This window comes from Triticum aestivum, chromosome 5D (genome assembly GCF_018294505.1).
Source record: "Triticum aestivum cultivar Chinese Spring chromosome 5D, IWGSC CS RefSeq v2.1, whole genome shotgun sequence".
In the NCBI taxonomy this organism is placed as follows: domain Eukaryota; kingdom Viridiplantae; phylum Streptophyta; class Magnoliopsida; order Poales; family Poaceae; genus Triticum; species Triticum aestivum.
The window spans coordinates 530,017,050-530,032,650 of NC_057808.1; the positions used below are offsets into that span (position 1 = coordinate 530,017,050).

Here is a 15,601-nt window from a genome sequence, read left to right on the forward strand (position 1 = left end):
GTAAGCCCCCAGAAAATTTATTGTTTGCGATATCAAGGAATTTTAGCCCTTTGCACATCTGAAAAGACGATGGGAATCCCCCTGAAAGATTGTTACTGTTCAAGTTAAGCACGGTGATACTTGAAGTTTTCGGGACACGAGGACAACTCAAACAGGGAGCATGGAATGGTCCCAGAAAAATAATTTTTGAACAACACTAGTATTTCTAGCTTCGGTGCTCCAATATTTGACGGAAGTGAACCTGATAGATTGTTCCTAGAGAGGTCTAAGTAGATTAGGTTCTTTGAGAGTTCTGGAATTGGGCCAACAAGTTGGTTAGAACTGATATCCAACATAAGTTCTAATCCACCAAACTGAAAATTTGTGGGAAGCCTCCCGACAATCTGATTTCCCGACAAATCCAAGGCCCGAGCATGGCGTGTCGCAGTCCAAAACTCAACAGGTATAGAATCATGTATACCTGTGTTTGAAAGATCAGGCACTACAGGAATCAAGGAATTTGCCATCAGCTTATTCTTTGTCGTCTGCTAGCAGACGACAAAGAGGGTCTTTGCCGTCTGCTTTCAAAAAGCAGACGGCAAAAAACTAACTGATGGCAAATATATTGTTTGCCATCTGCCATTTCTTTGCCGTCGGCCAGCGGACGGCAAAGCTACAGAAGGCAGACGGGAAAGAGCCCAACTGGGCCCCACTGGACCCTGCGGCTGGTTAATCCAGACGGGCTGGCTGAAGCGGACGGCAAAGGTTCCAATGGCAGACGGCAAAGAAACACTCACGACAAAGAGAAAGCACAGCTCGCGGATCAATCACCTGGATCGATGAGTTGGCAAGATCTCAGACACACGTTCTGTCGGACGCATACCCCACACACCCACGATGCACGCGCCCCCACGGCAACACCCGCGCACCCCACGCCCCCACTGCCTGCCTTATCCATCGGTCTCACCCACCCACCACTTCTCTCTCATCTCTCTTCCTGCTCCCGATCTCACCCACCTCACCACGTCTCTCTCTCATCTCCCTCCCTGCTCCCGATCTCACCTACCCGCCACCACCCGCCACCGCCCCGGCCCCGTCCTCGCCGGCCACCACATCGCCTGCCGGCCGCGGCCACTTCCGCCTTCACCCCCAGCTCCGTCGCCCCCGACCACTTCCCCCGTCGCCCCCGTAGGCCCGCCGGCGCTCGCCACCACCTCACCGGCCGGCCCCCACCTCGCTGGCCGCCATCTCGCCGGTCGGCCCCGGCCTCGCTGGCCGCCATCTCGCCCGCCGGCCCCGGCCCGGCCCCCTCGCTCGTCCCCTCGGCGGCCTCCGTGCCCCGTCGCCCGTCGCCCCCAGCGGAAGCCGTGCCCCGTCGCCCCCGATGGCAGCAGCAGCACCGACGGCTGAGCTCCCGGAAGAGCAAGGACCGCCATCGATCTGGACGTCGAGGCCGGGGCGGTTGCGAGGATGAGGAGCGAGCTCACGTTCGCCAGGCACTTGTTCATCCGGGTCCACGCTGTTCATGTAAATGGAGTAATTTTGTGTAGATGGAGCAGATGCAAATCTATTATGTGTAAATAGACTAATTTGGTATTGTGAAATTTGTTCATTTGTCGTCGATTGTTGGAACAAAGCTTATATGGATACTGTGGTGTACTTGGGCTGCTGGTTCACTATATTTTAATAAACAAAATCCTTTGATGTCTCTGATTTTAATAAACGTGTAGATGGACATTTTTTGCCATCTGTTATTAATCGGCAGACGGCAAAACATTAGTTTGGCAGACGGCAAAACATTAGTTTGGTAGACGGCAAAGCCTCTGTTACCTCCGTTAGCACCTAACGTGGCTAACACCTACTATTTGCCGTACACCTTCTTTGCCGTCCGCCACTTACGACAAAGGCCTCTTTGCCGTCCGCTACAAAAAGCAGACGACAAATAAGGTGTTTGCCGACGCTGTCTTTGCCGGAGCTGTTTGCCGTCCGCGGCTGACGGCAAAGCTCTTTGCCGTCCGCCGTCCGTGTCTTTGCCGTCCGCCATGGCTGATGGCAAAGAAGCTGATTCCTGTAGTGAAGAGTGTTGATTCTTGACCTGACAACCCATATTGGAAATTGGGGCACTAGGATGCAAGATCTAAAGCCTCGTGAAGTTAATTTGAATGGAGCGTTCCATGTGTTGTTGACCAGTATAGTTAAGGAATTATCAGAGATCCACAAGACCTGTAGGCTACTCAGATTTGTGAAATGGTGTTCGGTAAGTGTACCAAGCAGGTTGTTTGAGTTCACCAGTAACTCCTTCAGTTTTGTAAGTTTCCGTATACCAACTTGTATCTCTCCGGATAGATCGTTATTATTGAGCCAAAGTGTGGTCAAGCTACTAAAATCCTCTAGTCGATTTGGAAGGCCCCCAGTCAGATTGTTGTAATCCAAGTACAACTCCTGTAACCCATATGCTGGCAGTCTATGAAATAGATCTTCTGTGCTTCCGCTAATGGAGGTTTTTGATAGCATGAGCACTTTTAGTCTTTTGAGTTTCTTGAATGTTGATGGCACCATGCCCATGAAGTTGTTTCCCATCAGAATCATGTGTTGAATGGAGGTCATGTTTCCAACTGCAGCAGGTATAGGACCTTGGATTCTGCAGTCATACATACTTAAATGTCGAAGCATCGGTAGATCCCAAACCAAGTGGTGGGCTCCCAAGGATGAGTTAAAGGGGTTGGACTCGAGACAGAAGACCTCTAGTGATGTAAGGTTGGAGTGCAACGGTGGAGGCATAATGTTCCGAAGCCCACAAAATGCTAGGTCAAGGATTACCAGAGAGGGAAGCATGTTGACAGTATGGGTCCAGTCGATGGAAGCACTAAGGTTCACCGCGGACATGATGAGGTACTGTAGCTTCCGCAATCGCGACATCCATGAAAGATCAGGTGAGTAACAACCCGGTAGTTGACTCGAGAGGTCCAGACTGACTAGATTTGAAAGGTTCCCAAGGTGGGGAGGGATTCGCCCACCGAAGAACGAATCACTGAGGTCGAGATGAGTCAGGCTCCGGAGGCCACCGATGAATTCAGGAATGGATCTCCCACCGAAGTAGTTGGATGAGAGGTCTAGGTGCTTCAGATGTCGGAGATTGAGCAAAGAGGGGTTTATCTCACCTCCTATGTTTCCCTCCACAAGCGTACCATGGTTGTAGCTGTTGACCTGGAGCTTGATGACGTGGCCGGTCTGGTTGCTGCACCCGACGCCCATCCACCCGCAGCAGTCCTCCTCGGCCCGCCACGACGAAAGGTAGTTGGTCGGATCGGTGAGGCCGGCCTTGAAGGCGAGAAGCGCATCTCGCTCGCGGGGGATGCAGAGGGCGCCTCCCGCTCCCGGCGCTGATGGTGGTGGCGGTGGCCGGAGTGCAGGCACGGCTGGGGCTGACGAGCTACGGAGGAAGACGAGGCACCACGTCGCCAGGAGGATCGCCGTAGCTTGGATCGGCGGCCTTGCCCTGGCCATTTTGGGGAGTGGACCAGTGGGTAAGTACGTATTGTGTAGTAGCCTCGGCCATGCACGCCTTGATTTAAGGAGCCAGCAGAGTACGTTCGTTCCACCCGTGTGGCCGTGTCAGTGTCAAACTACCCTGCGCGCTACGCCCGCTGGATCGGCACGCTGTAGTAACAGCGAAATGTCCCATCCACCGGGTCAGCCTGACTCAGACGGGAACGGTAAAGAGTCCATATTAGTTGACTGACAAACAAGCGGACCAAGAGCCCACAGCTTGGTTTACATTTAATTGCTAGCTAGCAACTTATATGCACGATTCCACGTATCGCTTTGCACAGGTTTTCTACAGTATTTTTGAAGTACTGCTTCTTATTTTTTTCGAGTGAAGTTTCTGTTTAATTTTCATGATATATAAATTTTCCCATATGAAAAAAATAAAATAATTATCAATATGCAATTATTTTTTAGTTTTTATCTTTATTCTATTTTCATTATTGTGTACCTTGAAGAGATAAACATGAGATTTTTCTAAAATTTATGTGGATATAAAAAGTTAACATATATTAAAAATTATTGTGTAAATTTATGCATCTTCATTGAGGACCATAAGTACGAGAAATTATTGTGTATCTTCATTCTATTTTTTAAATGCACAATTATTTAAAATTGACAATATTGTATTTTAAAAACTGTTCAATGTGTATTAAATATTATTGTTTGACAATAATAAATTCAAGAAATGTACTAATATGTTAAGCATGTTTGTAGAAATTTAAGAATAATAATACACAATATTTTTTAATATGCATTCAACATTTTCAAAAAACACGGTGAGCATTTTCTAAAATAATATGAAAATGAAAAATGAGCATGAACGTGAACGTGTATTTCAAAAAATGTTCACCGTGTTTTTAATATACGTTCAACTTTTTAATTCCACATCAATTTTAGAAAAAGTTCATGTTTATCTCTTCAAAGTACAAAATAATGGCTATAGAATAGAGATAAATAAACAATAATGTCATATTGATAATTATTTTATTTTTTCCATATGAAAAATTTATGTATCATGAAAACTAAACAGAAACTTCACTCGAAGAAAAACAAGATAATACTTGGAAATAAGTAAAAAGAAAATTACTCCAATGAAAGCATAAGCAGAGCGATACGTGCAATCATCTATATAAACTGCATGCTGATAATTAAGCGCAAACCAGACCGTGGCCGCCTTGTCCGCTCGATTGTGAGGCGATGAGGATGTTTCATGTTCCAATTCCCTGCACGCTCGCTTTCTGGTATTTTTTGCGGGCACTCAATACAGCGGCATACGTTCAGAGGCACCGTATTTGAACGCCCAGACAAGTTACGACACCGTTTTTGTGTATTTTTCAAGTTTAGGCACCGAACTAATCGCGCCTAACAAGTTAGGACACCTGTAATGTATTTAACTCTAAAAGATTTCACAGACCAACTGTTGGGTGGTGGCGAAGCGCGCCAAATCTTGATTGAACTCCCGAGGGACAAACAATCACACACGGCTACATCTCACGCCGTGAATTCGGGGAATGACCACGTCCATGCCCATGCCAAACTATGTTGAGTTCAGCTGTGGCATTATATGCTTTTTTTTGCGAGAAAACTTCTGATCTATTCATCTTTAATCATGGCAGTACAACGAACATCAGAAATAATAAAAATTACATCCAGATTCGTAGACCACCTAGCGACGACTACAAGCAATGAAGCAAGCCGAAGGCGCGTTGCCGTCATCGCTCCTCCCTTGCCGGAGCCGGGGCAAAATTTGTTGTAGTAGACAGTCGGGAACTTGTCATGCTAAGGCCTCATAGGACTAGCGCACCATAATAGCAACCGTCGCCGATGAAGAGTAGCGTATGTCCATAGAAGGATCCAACCTGAAAACACACCTCAAGTGTATGTCCATAGAAATACAGTAGCAGCAATTATCATACAAATTATACCTGAACACAAATTTCAATGAGATCAGCCCTAACAATCGCCTTGGTGTCAGTCTGGAGAAGCTCATCATCCTTCCTGACAATCAGCTCCCTCAGACCCCATCTATGTCTTGCAGGCCACCAGGTCTGGGAAAGTATCGGGTGCTCCCAACCATGGGGTACTCCCGGTGCTTCAATGTAAAAAAATATATTTTTAAGTGTTTCAAAAAATTCCAAAAAAAATTGTGAATGGTTAGAAGGAATGTCATTACAACCCCTAAAAATTTTAGGTCCAAATTCGAAACGCACATTGAGAAACAAAAATGTGAAATATAGCATAAATAGTGTAAAGGAAAAGACAAAAGCAACATTGACACTATTCAAGTCTGGATTTGTCTTTTTTATTTCTCAATGTGCATTTCAAGTTTGGACCTGAAATTTTTAGGAGTTGTAGTGGCATTCCTTATGAATACTCATACTTTTTTCTGGAATTTTTGAAAACATTTAAAAATATTTTTTTGACATTGAAGCATCGGGAGTACTCCAAGGTTGGGAACACCCGATACTTTCCCCACCATGCCTAAACTGAAGCGAAAGAAGAAGATATTAGCATACTGTGTACAGGTAAGGTTAACATGCATGATGCATGCTCTTGTGCGTGTTACCATAATGCATTTTTTCAAGTTCCACAGAAACTAGATACCTAATTTATCTGCAGTTGTCTAAACAGTGCAAAAAGATGTGCAAAATAAACTATAGATGCCATAATGTGTAGTACACCCGAGAGTAGCGACTACTTTCTGCTTTGTATACCACAATCTTACATGTTATCATTTTTTTTCTTCGAAAAGAAGGATTGCCCCCGGTCTCTGCATCGGCATGATGCACACAGTCATCTTTAATAATTATTTACCAGAGTCTGACAACATGATCACAGGGATCAACTCGAAGCCACCTACTAGGCGAACAAAGTCGCTACACCTACAAGTATACATATGTGCTCTGTCCACAAAATGTTACATGTGATCCTGAACGGTACAGAACTTGTCACTGAGATAGTGGGGATTTTTGCAGATCTTTCAGGTATATAGGGAATTACTCTGAACTTCCATGGTTGATCTTCAGTTTTATTCAGACTGATGCATAATTAGTGCAATCAAACTACTGCACTTCAAAAAGGGGAGCAGTTCTTTCTGAATAGTAGGTATAAGGAATGGACCTCTTATCCCAACAGATGCTTTATAAACCAACCAGCAGGGAGAATCTTTCTATTTCCCGGAAAATTAGGAAAATGTTTTCCTTTAGAAACTGTGAGATGTTTTTGTAATATACATGTCCTTCCATGTACCTTACTATTGTACTCTCAACGAGACATCAATTCAGCTTAAAGGTAGATAGAACCTGTAGCCTGTGGATGAACTTCTTATTAGAAAAGGTACAGAAAAAAAGAACTACCAAGCCGAGTTTTTTCTTGATCATTTACCAACCCTTTCCTGTTTCTTAGTTTCGTCTAATGATTAATTAAGAGGGTTGACCAGGTCATTGATAAGTATAATATCCAAATACCAAATACGCTCAGTGTGTGGTCCACAGAAAGAAAAAGGAGTTGTTTTTGTGAACATCAAAACCGCTACGCTAGCAGCGTGTCGCTTCATGCCTGTACTGTAAAAGAACTCTGTGCAAATACTTTGGAAACCTTTACAAATACATAAATCTGAATGTGGCCGACCCAGCGGGGACAATGCAGAGGACAGCGGGAAGATGTTTGGAGCGGCAACGCCACCTCCAAACAGATAAGTTATCGCACGGGGCTAGCAATTCGTCGCGCTCAAACGTGTGGTGGCAGCGGAGAATTTGGGGGAGAATTGGTGAAGAGGTTGGAGAGAGGATGGTAAGTTATAGTATATGGAAATAATCACTGATGGGTTGAGTTCCCAAGAAACAATCAGCGCGACGTCCTAAATATTCCCAAGAAATTTTCCAACAAGTACAAAGTAAACACATATTATTGTCTCTTATTTATTCAAAGCTCTTCTTTCATCATGAGAAAACACACATCCAGTACATTCTTCAAGCTAATGAGGAAATGCGGAGGAGGTGGTTGCGTGTGGAGGTGGGCAGTGGGCTTTGCAAATTTCCATTGTCGGGTAGCAAATATCATAGGGGCGGCAGCTATAGCACGTTGCAGAACCATAGCACCCGTGTTGGTAGTCAGGTTGCACGCCTATTCCCCGACCTGTGAAAATGCCAAGAAATATATACTATTGCCATGTGTGCTAGCTAACTTGGCTGATCTGACGCTCCATGTGCGGCAAGTTAGTTTCTGCTGTCTGGGTGAAGCTCTGTGTGTGTTCAGTCTTCAGAATTCTGCCTCCAATTGGTGTACACTTGTAGCTGTTTGTCCATTGCTTGGCTCGATTTACTCACTGCTCAACTTCTTCGTGCCTTCTGTTGAGGGCTGCTGGTCGATTTTGGTTTCCCAATGGATAACAACATTTTGAGTTGGAACATCAGAGGGTTAAATAACCCTGCCAGACGGAAAATTATGGCAAATTTTGTTCAGAATCATCACTGTAGACTGGTCTGCGTTCAAGAGACCAAACTGAACCTCATCAACAACCAAGTGATCTCTGAATGTCTGGGGAGCCGTTTTGTTGACAACTTTGCATACCTCCCAGCTGATGGTACCCGTGGTGGAATTCTTATAGCTGCTTCTGCTGATCACCTGAAGATAACAAACCTTGCGCATCTCTCTGGCACGTACTCTTTGACTGTGAAGGTCACAGACCTCTCTTGCAATTTTGACTGGATGGTTACTGGGGTCTATGGGCCACAAGCTGATAATGAGAAATCCAACTTTTTGCTGGAAATGTGACACCTCAAAACTGTTTGCTCTCCGGAATGGCTTATACTTGGAGACTTCAATCTAATCAGCAGGGCAGAAGAAAAGAACAACCAAAACATCAACCTGAGAATGCTCCGAAGCTTTAGAGCAGCGATTGATGATCTCAACCTCAAAGAGTTACCTCTCACTGGACGACGGTTCACATGGTCCAATGAGAGGCTCAACTGCACTATGACAAAGATTGACAAGGCTCTTTTTACCGAGGAGTGGGAGGCTAAATTCCCTGATTTCCAAATGCTTGCTGGGTCTACTGAAATCTCTGACCACTGCCCCCTCATTCTCAAAAAACTCAGTAACAAGAGATTCCCTGGTTTCAGATTTGAAGCTTGGTGGGCAACACAACAAGGGTTCAAAGAAACTGTTGATCATCTTTGGAAAAAAAACCTTCTCCTGTTCCGATCACATTCGCCGGCTACACATTAAGCTCACGAGGACGGCAAAAGGCCTCAGGAAATGGAGTAAGCAGATTTTGAAAGAAAGCAAATTGGCTGCAGATATTGCATCCGAGGTGATCTTCCAGCTGGATGTTGCACAAGAATCTCGGCCTCTGTCTGTTGAGGAACTAAAGTTGCGCGTCTTTCTCAAGTCCAGATTACTTGCACTAGCTGCAATTGAGAAGATCAAGTGGCGCCAACGATCTAGGTTGATTTGGATCAAAGCTGGAGATGCAAATACGAGGTTATTTCACATAAGAGCTAATGGTCGACGAAGAAAGAATCACATTCCCTTCCTGCATGTGGGTAATAGAGTTGCAACTGATCACAATGACAAAGCTGGGGTTTTATTTGATCACTTCAACACCCTGATGGGGCAACGCCAACCTGCTGACAATTGCTTGAACTGGGAATACATCAATATGCCTTCCCTTGACCTAAGCCATCTTGATCAGCCCTTCACTCTTGAGGTTGCAGACTGCTATACTTGATATCGGCGCCGAGAAGGCGCCGGGGCCTGATGGGTTTATCGGGACATTCTTCAAAAAATGTTGGCACACTGTAAAGATTGACCTGCTCAATGCGGTAAATCAGATGTCTGCTCTTGATGGCAAGCACTGGAACCTTCTCAACACGGCATATATCGTGCTTATCCCTAAGAAAGAGAATGCCCTAAGACCTCAGGACTATAGGCCCATCAGTTTAACTCATAGCATTGCAAAAATTCTCGGGAAATTACTTGCCAGCAGAGTTGCTCCAGAACTACAACACATCATCTCAGCTAGCCAGAGTGCTTTCTTAAGGGGAAGAAGTATTCAAGAGAATTTTCTTTACGTCCAAAACCTCATACATAATCTACACCTTGCAAAGAAACCCACCTTATTCCTGAAGCTAGATATTGCAAAAGCTTTCGATTCGGTCAAGTGGGATTATCTTCTCGATGTTTTGAAGCATGTGGGATTCAGCCAGAGATTCCGAGATCTGATAGCTATCTCACTTGCCTCTACCTCTTCGCGGATCATCCTAAATGGTGCTCCTGGTACACCTTTTCTGCATCGCCAAGGACTGAGACAAGGTGACCCGCTTTCGCCGTTGCTGTTCTTGCTAGCCATCGATCCACTACAGAGAATTCTTGACAAAGCTACGGAGGAACATATTCTCAGCCCAATCAACCATCACACTGCATCTGTCAGAATCAGCCTTTACGCAGACGACGCTGCCCTGTTCATGAATCCTGTCAAAGCTGAAGTGTCTGCTCTTCAAACCATCCTTGCTGCCTTTGGAAAGATCTCTGGCCTTTGTACAAACTTCAGCAAATCTGCAGCATACCCAATTGGGTGTGAAAACCAGGTTATTGATGAGGTTCTAGCTGACTTTGAGGGCGAAACCAGCTCCTTACCATGCAAGTACCTTGGGCTACCTTTGAGTATTTGCAAGCTTCAAAGGGTGGATTTTCAAATGCTCATTGATAAAGTTGCAGCAAAGCTTGCGGGCTGGAAGGGCAAATTACTTAACAAGAAGGGGCGGCTGGCCCTTATCAACTCTGTGTTAACCTCCTTGACAACATACTATCTGACCATTTTTGCGCCATCCAAATGGGTTGTAAAGAGGATTGACAAACTTCAAAGAAGCTTCTTGTGGAAAGGAGAAGAAGAGGCCAAAGGAGGCCAATGTGCGGTCAATTGGCAACAAGTCTGTTCCCCCAAAAAACTTGGGGGTCTTGGAGTCAAAAATCTCAATTTTTACAGCAGATCCTTGAGGTTAAGATGGGCTTGGTACTCTTGGAAATACCCCAACAGGCCTTGGGTTGGATCGCAACTCCCTTGCACTTGTACTGACATGCAGCTATTCAACACCTCCACAACTGTCAAGCTCGGCGACGGTCAAAGGGCCAAGTTTTGGAGTAGTACGTGGTTAAGTGGAACAGCTCCTAAGGACATTTCCCCAAACCTCCACAAGCTTGCAAGGAGGAAAAATTCTTCTGTGGCTGCTGCTCTCCACCAAGGCCGCTGGATGAAAGGAATCGAACGTCTTAGCACCACTGAAGACCTGCTTTCTTTTATTGACCTTTGGCACCGGATTCAAGGGATTACTCTTTCGGATCATCCAGACGACATTGAATGGAAATGGAACGACAGCAAAACGTACACTGCTGCAACTGCCTATGATGCCCAATTCATCGGAACCATTGCGAAGCCAGAGTTAAATGCCATTTGGAAAGCAAAGGTGGAGGGAAAAATCAAATTTTTTGCTTGGCTGCTAGCTCAAAATAGACTGCCAACTGCTGATCGTCTCCGTGCGAGAGGATGTGAACACAATGACACCTGCTCCCTCTGCGATCAAATGATTGAGATTGCCGCCCACCTGATCAGTTCCTGCCCTTTTGCAAAGGAAGTGTGGCAGAAGATTATTGTCATGCTCCCTAACTGTCGGCTACAAACAACCTTGCCGTTCACCTCTACCACATCCTGGTGGAGAAGCTTTGCCTACGGGCAGCAAAACAAGGCAGCAGCTGCGCTTTACTTCGCCTGGAACATCTGGAATGAGCGAAACCGAAGAATCTTTCAAAACCTTTCTTCAACTGCTGATATGGTGGCTTGCTTAGTCAGGTCTGACTTAACATACCTGGACTTGGCTTTTTCGAGGCCTCTAGCTATGTAATTCTGTTTTTTTTCTCTTTTTGTCTGCCCTAGGGTTTCAGACTTCTCTCTTGTAAATTCCTAATCTATAATGAAAAGGCAGAGCACATGCCATTAGCCCTCAAAAAACACGGTATATTAATCGTTCCGTCGCCAGGGTTCGGGTAATCAGACAACCTATAATTAAGAAAATCACCGAATTACATAAACAAGAGAAGAAGGTGCTGCGTCTGTGCCACTTACATTCTGAATAGATAGCAAAGCATACGAGAAGGAACAATATTGCCTGGACGCGCATCGTGCACTTCTCCATGATGCTAGGTAGACGAGTACGGTTTCAGCGATTGTTGGCAGGCTGGTTTTGGTTGAAACTAATGGCCGGATGCTAGCATATATATAGCGTCAGCTTGATGCACATATATGGAGGAGCTATTAAGTGATATAAAGATTGATTGGATATTGGCATGGATTAATCACGCTTTATTTCTTTCCAAAGTTAGTACATTTGGCCCCTACGCGCGAATGGATTGATTGCCCTTTATTTCTTTCCAAATTTAGTACCTATTTGGCCTTGGGTATGAATAGGGGTGGTTATGGACTACTTGGACTGTACCATTTTGTTAGGACGACGATAACTGTCACACGTGTGAGCGTTAAGGGGTCTGCGCACACGTTTTGTGTGGTGTCTAAGAGGAACAACCCACGCGCCTACGTGTGGGCAAAACAACTAGCGCCCACACACCTTTTTTCTCTCTCGCGGTCCCTCTCACACGTCTACGTGTGGGCAAAAAGGATAACCTCTCTCAGCCACCTACCTCACGGTCCCGCACACCCCACGTGACAGTCACCACGCGTCTCCGCAGTTGCCATGGTCTGGACCCTCTTCAATGTCCGTTTAACTGCAGTTGCCATGTCGCTGAACTACAGTTGCCATGTCGGACAACTACAGTTACCACGGTTGCTCAACTGCAGTTGCCATCTCAGCTTAAGTGTCAGATGCCATTTTGGACAACTGCAGTTGTTGCCATGTATGGTCTGGTTTACTATAGTTGCCATGATTTGAAAACTTTAGGGGTTGCCACCTACTAACACTAGGCAGTTGCCATGTATGGTCTGGTTTACTACAGTTGCCATGATTTGAAAACCTTAGGATTTGCCACCTACTAACACTAGGCAGTTGTCATGTAGCGCTACAAAGAGACATGGCAAAATAAAATGTTTCGGGTAAAGAGAGAGTTGACATCTGCTTACAAACACACTAGGGCAGTTGCCGTGTACCCTGCAAAACACATGGCAACTAACATGTTCGGGTAAAAAAAAGAGTTGCCATCTGCTTACAAGCATACTAGGGTAGTTGCCATGTACACTGCAAAACACATGGCAACTGGCAGCTTTGGGTGTGGGAGAGGAGACGGGCGTGTGGGCGAGATGGCAAATGCCCACACACCAGCCCTTGTGCGTGAGTGGAAAGTGGCGTGTGGGCGAACTGCTGAACGCCCACTCACCGGCCCCTCCCGTGTTGTGAAACGGCCGTGTGGGCGACCGGGTGAATGCCCACACCAGCCCAGTCCTACGTGGCACTAGAAACATGCCAAGATTCGTGCGCTAACAAATGGACGCAGATCCACGCGTGTGGGCGAGATGCAAACGCCCACACGTGTGGGCGTTAGTGTTTCCGTTTTGTTATTTGTATATTATTATTATGCTGTATCTTTTTTTTTTGCCAAAATATACACGGCATATTTTTTTTCATGGTAATACACGTCTCATTCATATCATAAAGATACAAGTCATGTAAAGACCGACATGATATCCCTCCCTCCCCCCAACCCCCGCGCGCGCGCAAAAAAAGACCGACATGATAAAACTGAAAATATAGCATAACGTCTCTGAGCTTGACACCAACGTCCGTCGCCCGCCTCCGGCACCGCCACAACAACCACCAAAAAAAAAATGACGGATCACCTCCTCGCCCGAGCTCGACGCGGCTCTATCGCTGATATGCAGCTTTGAGAACCTCCAATGTGGCTCAGCAAAGGTGAAGTCATTGCCGTTGAACGAATCAGACTGGGGCAACACCCCCGACATGCCATCGAACTCCAGGTCTGGCACCCCACCACGACTAAAACGCTGAAGGAGGAAACCATACCTTCCATCCACGAACCACGAGCCTAGCACTACATGCTCCGTCTTGCAGATGTCGTCGATGCAGACCACATTTTGCATCCGCTCCTGGACTACCTCATAGCTCCGCCCCGACGCGGGAGCAAACGCCGTCGCAACGGCGGAGCCCGATGACACAGGTCCACCAAGAGGATGCCGCCGTCGCCACAATATCCCCGCTTGAACAGACTCGTTCCCGAATCCATCACCGACCATAGAGACGATTGCCTCACTGGAGAAGAATCTCGAGCTTCTTTATTTAGCATCGTCGTCGCCGCCGCCAAAGCCAAGACGGCGAACGATCCAAAAACCTAAGCTACTAGGATCCTAGAACCTAAAACTAAAACAATCCGCACGTGCAGGATCCGACGACTCGCCTCACCACCGACGACCATATTTTTGCACGAAATTTTGTACGCATATACTTTCGTATTTAGTACAGACTTAAAACATTCATTTTTTCATACCCTTTGAACTGGTTCCAAATGAGAGAAAATATATAGTGTAAACCAAATGAAGTACACAAAATCCACACTACTCTTCTTTATATATTTAGCTATAATTGTTTTTCGAAACGACAAACCTTTATTGACTGATTTCACTTATATATAGGATAACAGATAAAAAGACTGAACAAAATAGAACAGTAAGAGTTAAGTGTTCCTGATAAAACAAAATATTTAAATAAGGACATACTTCCAGGTTGTCTTCTGTAGTTTTGTTCTATGAATCTCAGTACTCCTCAATGGCTCCCATGAAGAAACCATTAAACACAAATGTGCAATAATCTCAAAGGTTTTGAAGAGCCACGTGAGTCGTCCACTGCAACATGCTAAATGTTAAGCAATCTGATGTATTGGAAATAGAATTAGCACTTACATTAAAAGCAGTCAATCCACCATACACCGTTACTACTTTCTCCCCATGTTAGCGACAAATCGCATATATGGCACCTTTATTCCATACGGTGACATATACAGCGCCAAAACTCCGTGCCAAATACACACACAAATGTACTTAATGTACTTATCCACACACCAAATGTCTTTCAATGTCTCTCTGTGAAGGATAGGTTAATATACACACAGAAATGTACTTAATCTACCTATTTGCCGCCCTTTGTTTGTTTTATGTTGTTAGATAATATCCTTTTATTTTTGGTTTTGGCTCCAGTATTCTTTCTTAGATGCCTAGCATCCTTTTTTTTTGGAAATGTCTAGGGAGAGCATTAAGCCATGCGAGCATTATAACGATTTTTCTGCTTACTAGTCCCTGGTCTCCTTTGTGTACGGTGTTCCTCCTAGGCTAGCAGCGCGTTGCTTCATGCCTCCTCCCATTTGCAAAGCTTTGGAAAACTTTCCAAATACATAAATCTGAATTTGGTTGACCTAGTGGCGACAAATGCATAGGATGTGTGGATGATTATTGGAGCCATGACACCACCTCCAAAAAGATCAGTTATCGCACGAGGCTAGCAATTTGTCGTGCTTGACCGTGCATTGGCAGCGGAGAATTGATGAGGAGGTTGGAGAGGGGATGGTGAGTTATATATGGAAATAATCACCGATGGATTGAACTCCCGAGAAACAATCAACGAGACGTCTTACAAATCTCTCGCATCAGACTACCGGAGGGAAGGGTTCCCAAGAAAGTTGCCTACAACAATTGCAAAGTATAACAAAACATAATATTATTGTCTCTTATTCGTTCATAGTTCTTTTTTCAGCAATACATAACACATATCCAGTACATTCTTCAAGCTAATGAGGAACTACCAGGGAGGTGACTGTGACCGGGAGGTCGTTTGCAGTGGGCTTTGCAGTCGGCCAATGTTGAATAGCACACCTCGAGGGGTAAACAGGTATAGCACCCTGTGTGTGTTTTACTCTTGTGGGTGCACCCTTGGTATCCATAATCTTGCACGCCTATTCCTCTACCTATGAAAATGTCAAGAAATTTCCTCAAAAACAAAAATCTCAAGAAAAATATGTTGTTAACATATAACCATATGATTAAATGGTATATCATGTT

At 45.2% G+C, this 15,601-nt stretch overlaps 1 pseudogene; it reads right to left on the reverse strand.

The window, feature by feature from the left end:
• Nucleotides 1-1,830: 1,830 nt before the first annotated feature.
• On the reverse strand, nt 1,831-13,776 carry LOC123121118 (receptor-like protein EIX2; annotated as a pseudogene).
• Between the last annotated feature and the right edge of the window lie 1,825 nt (nt 13,777-15,601).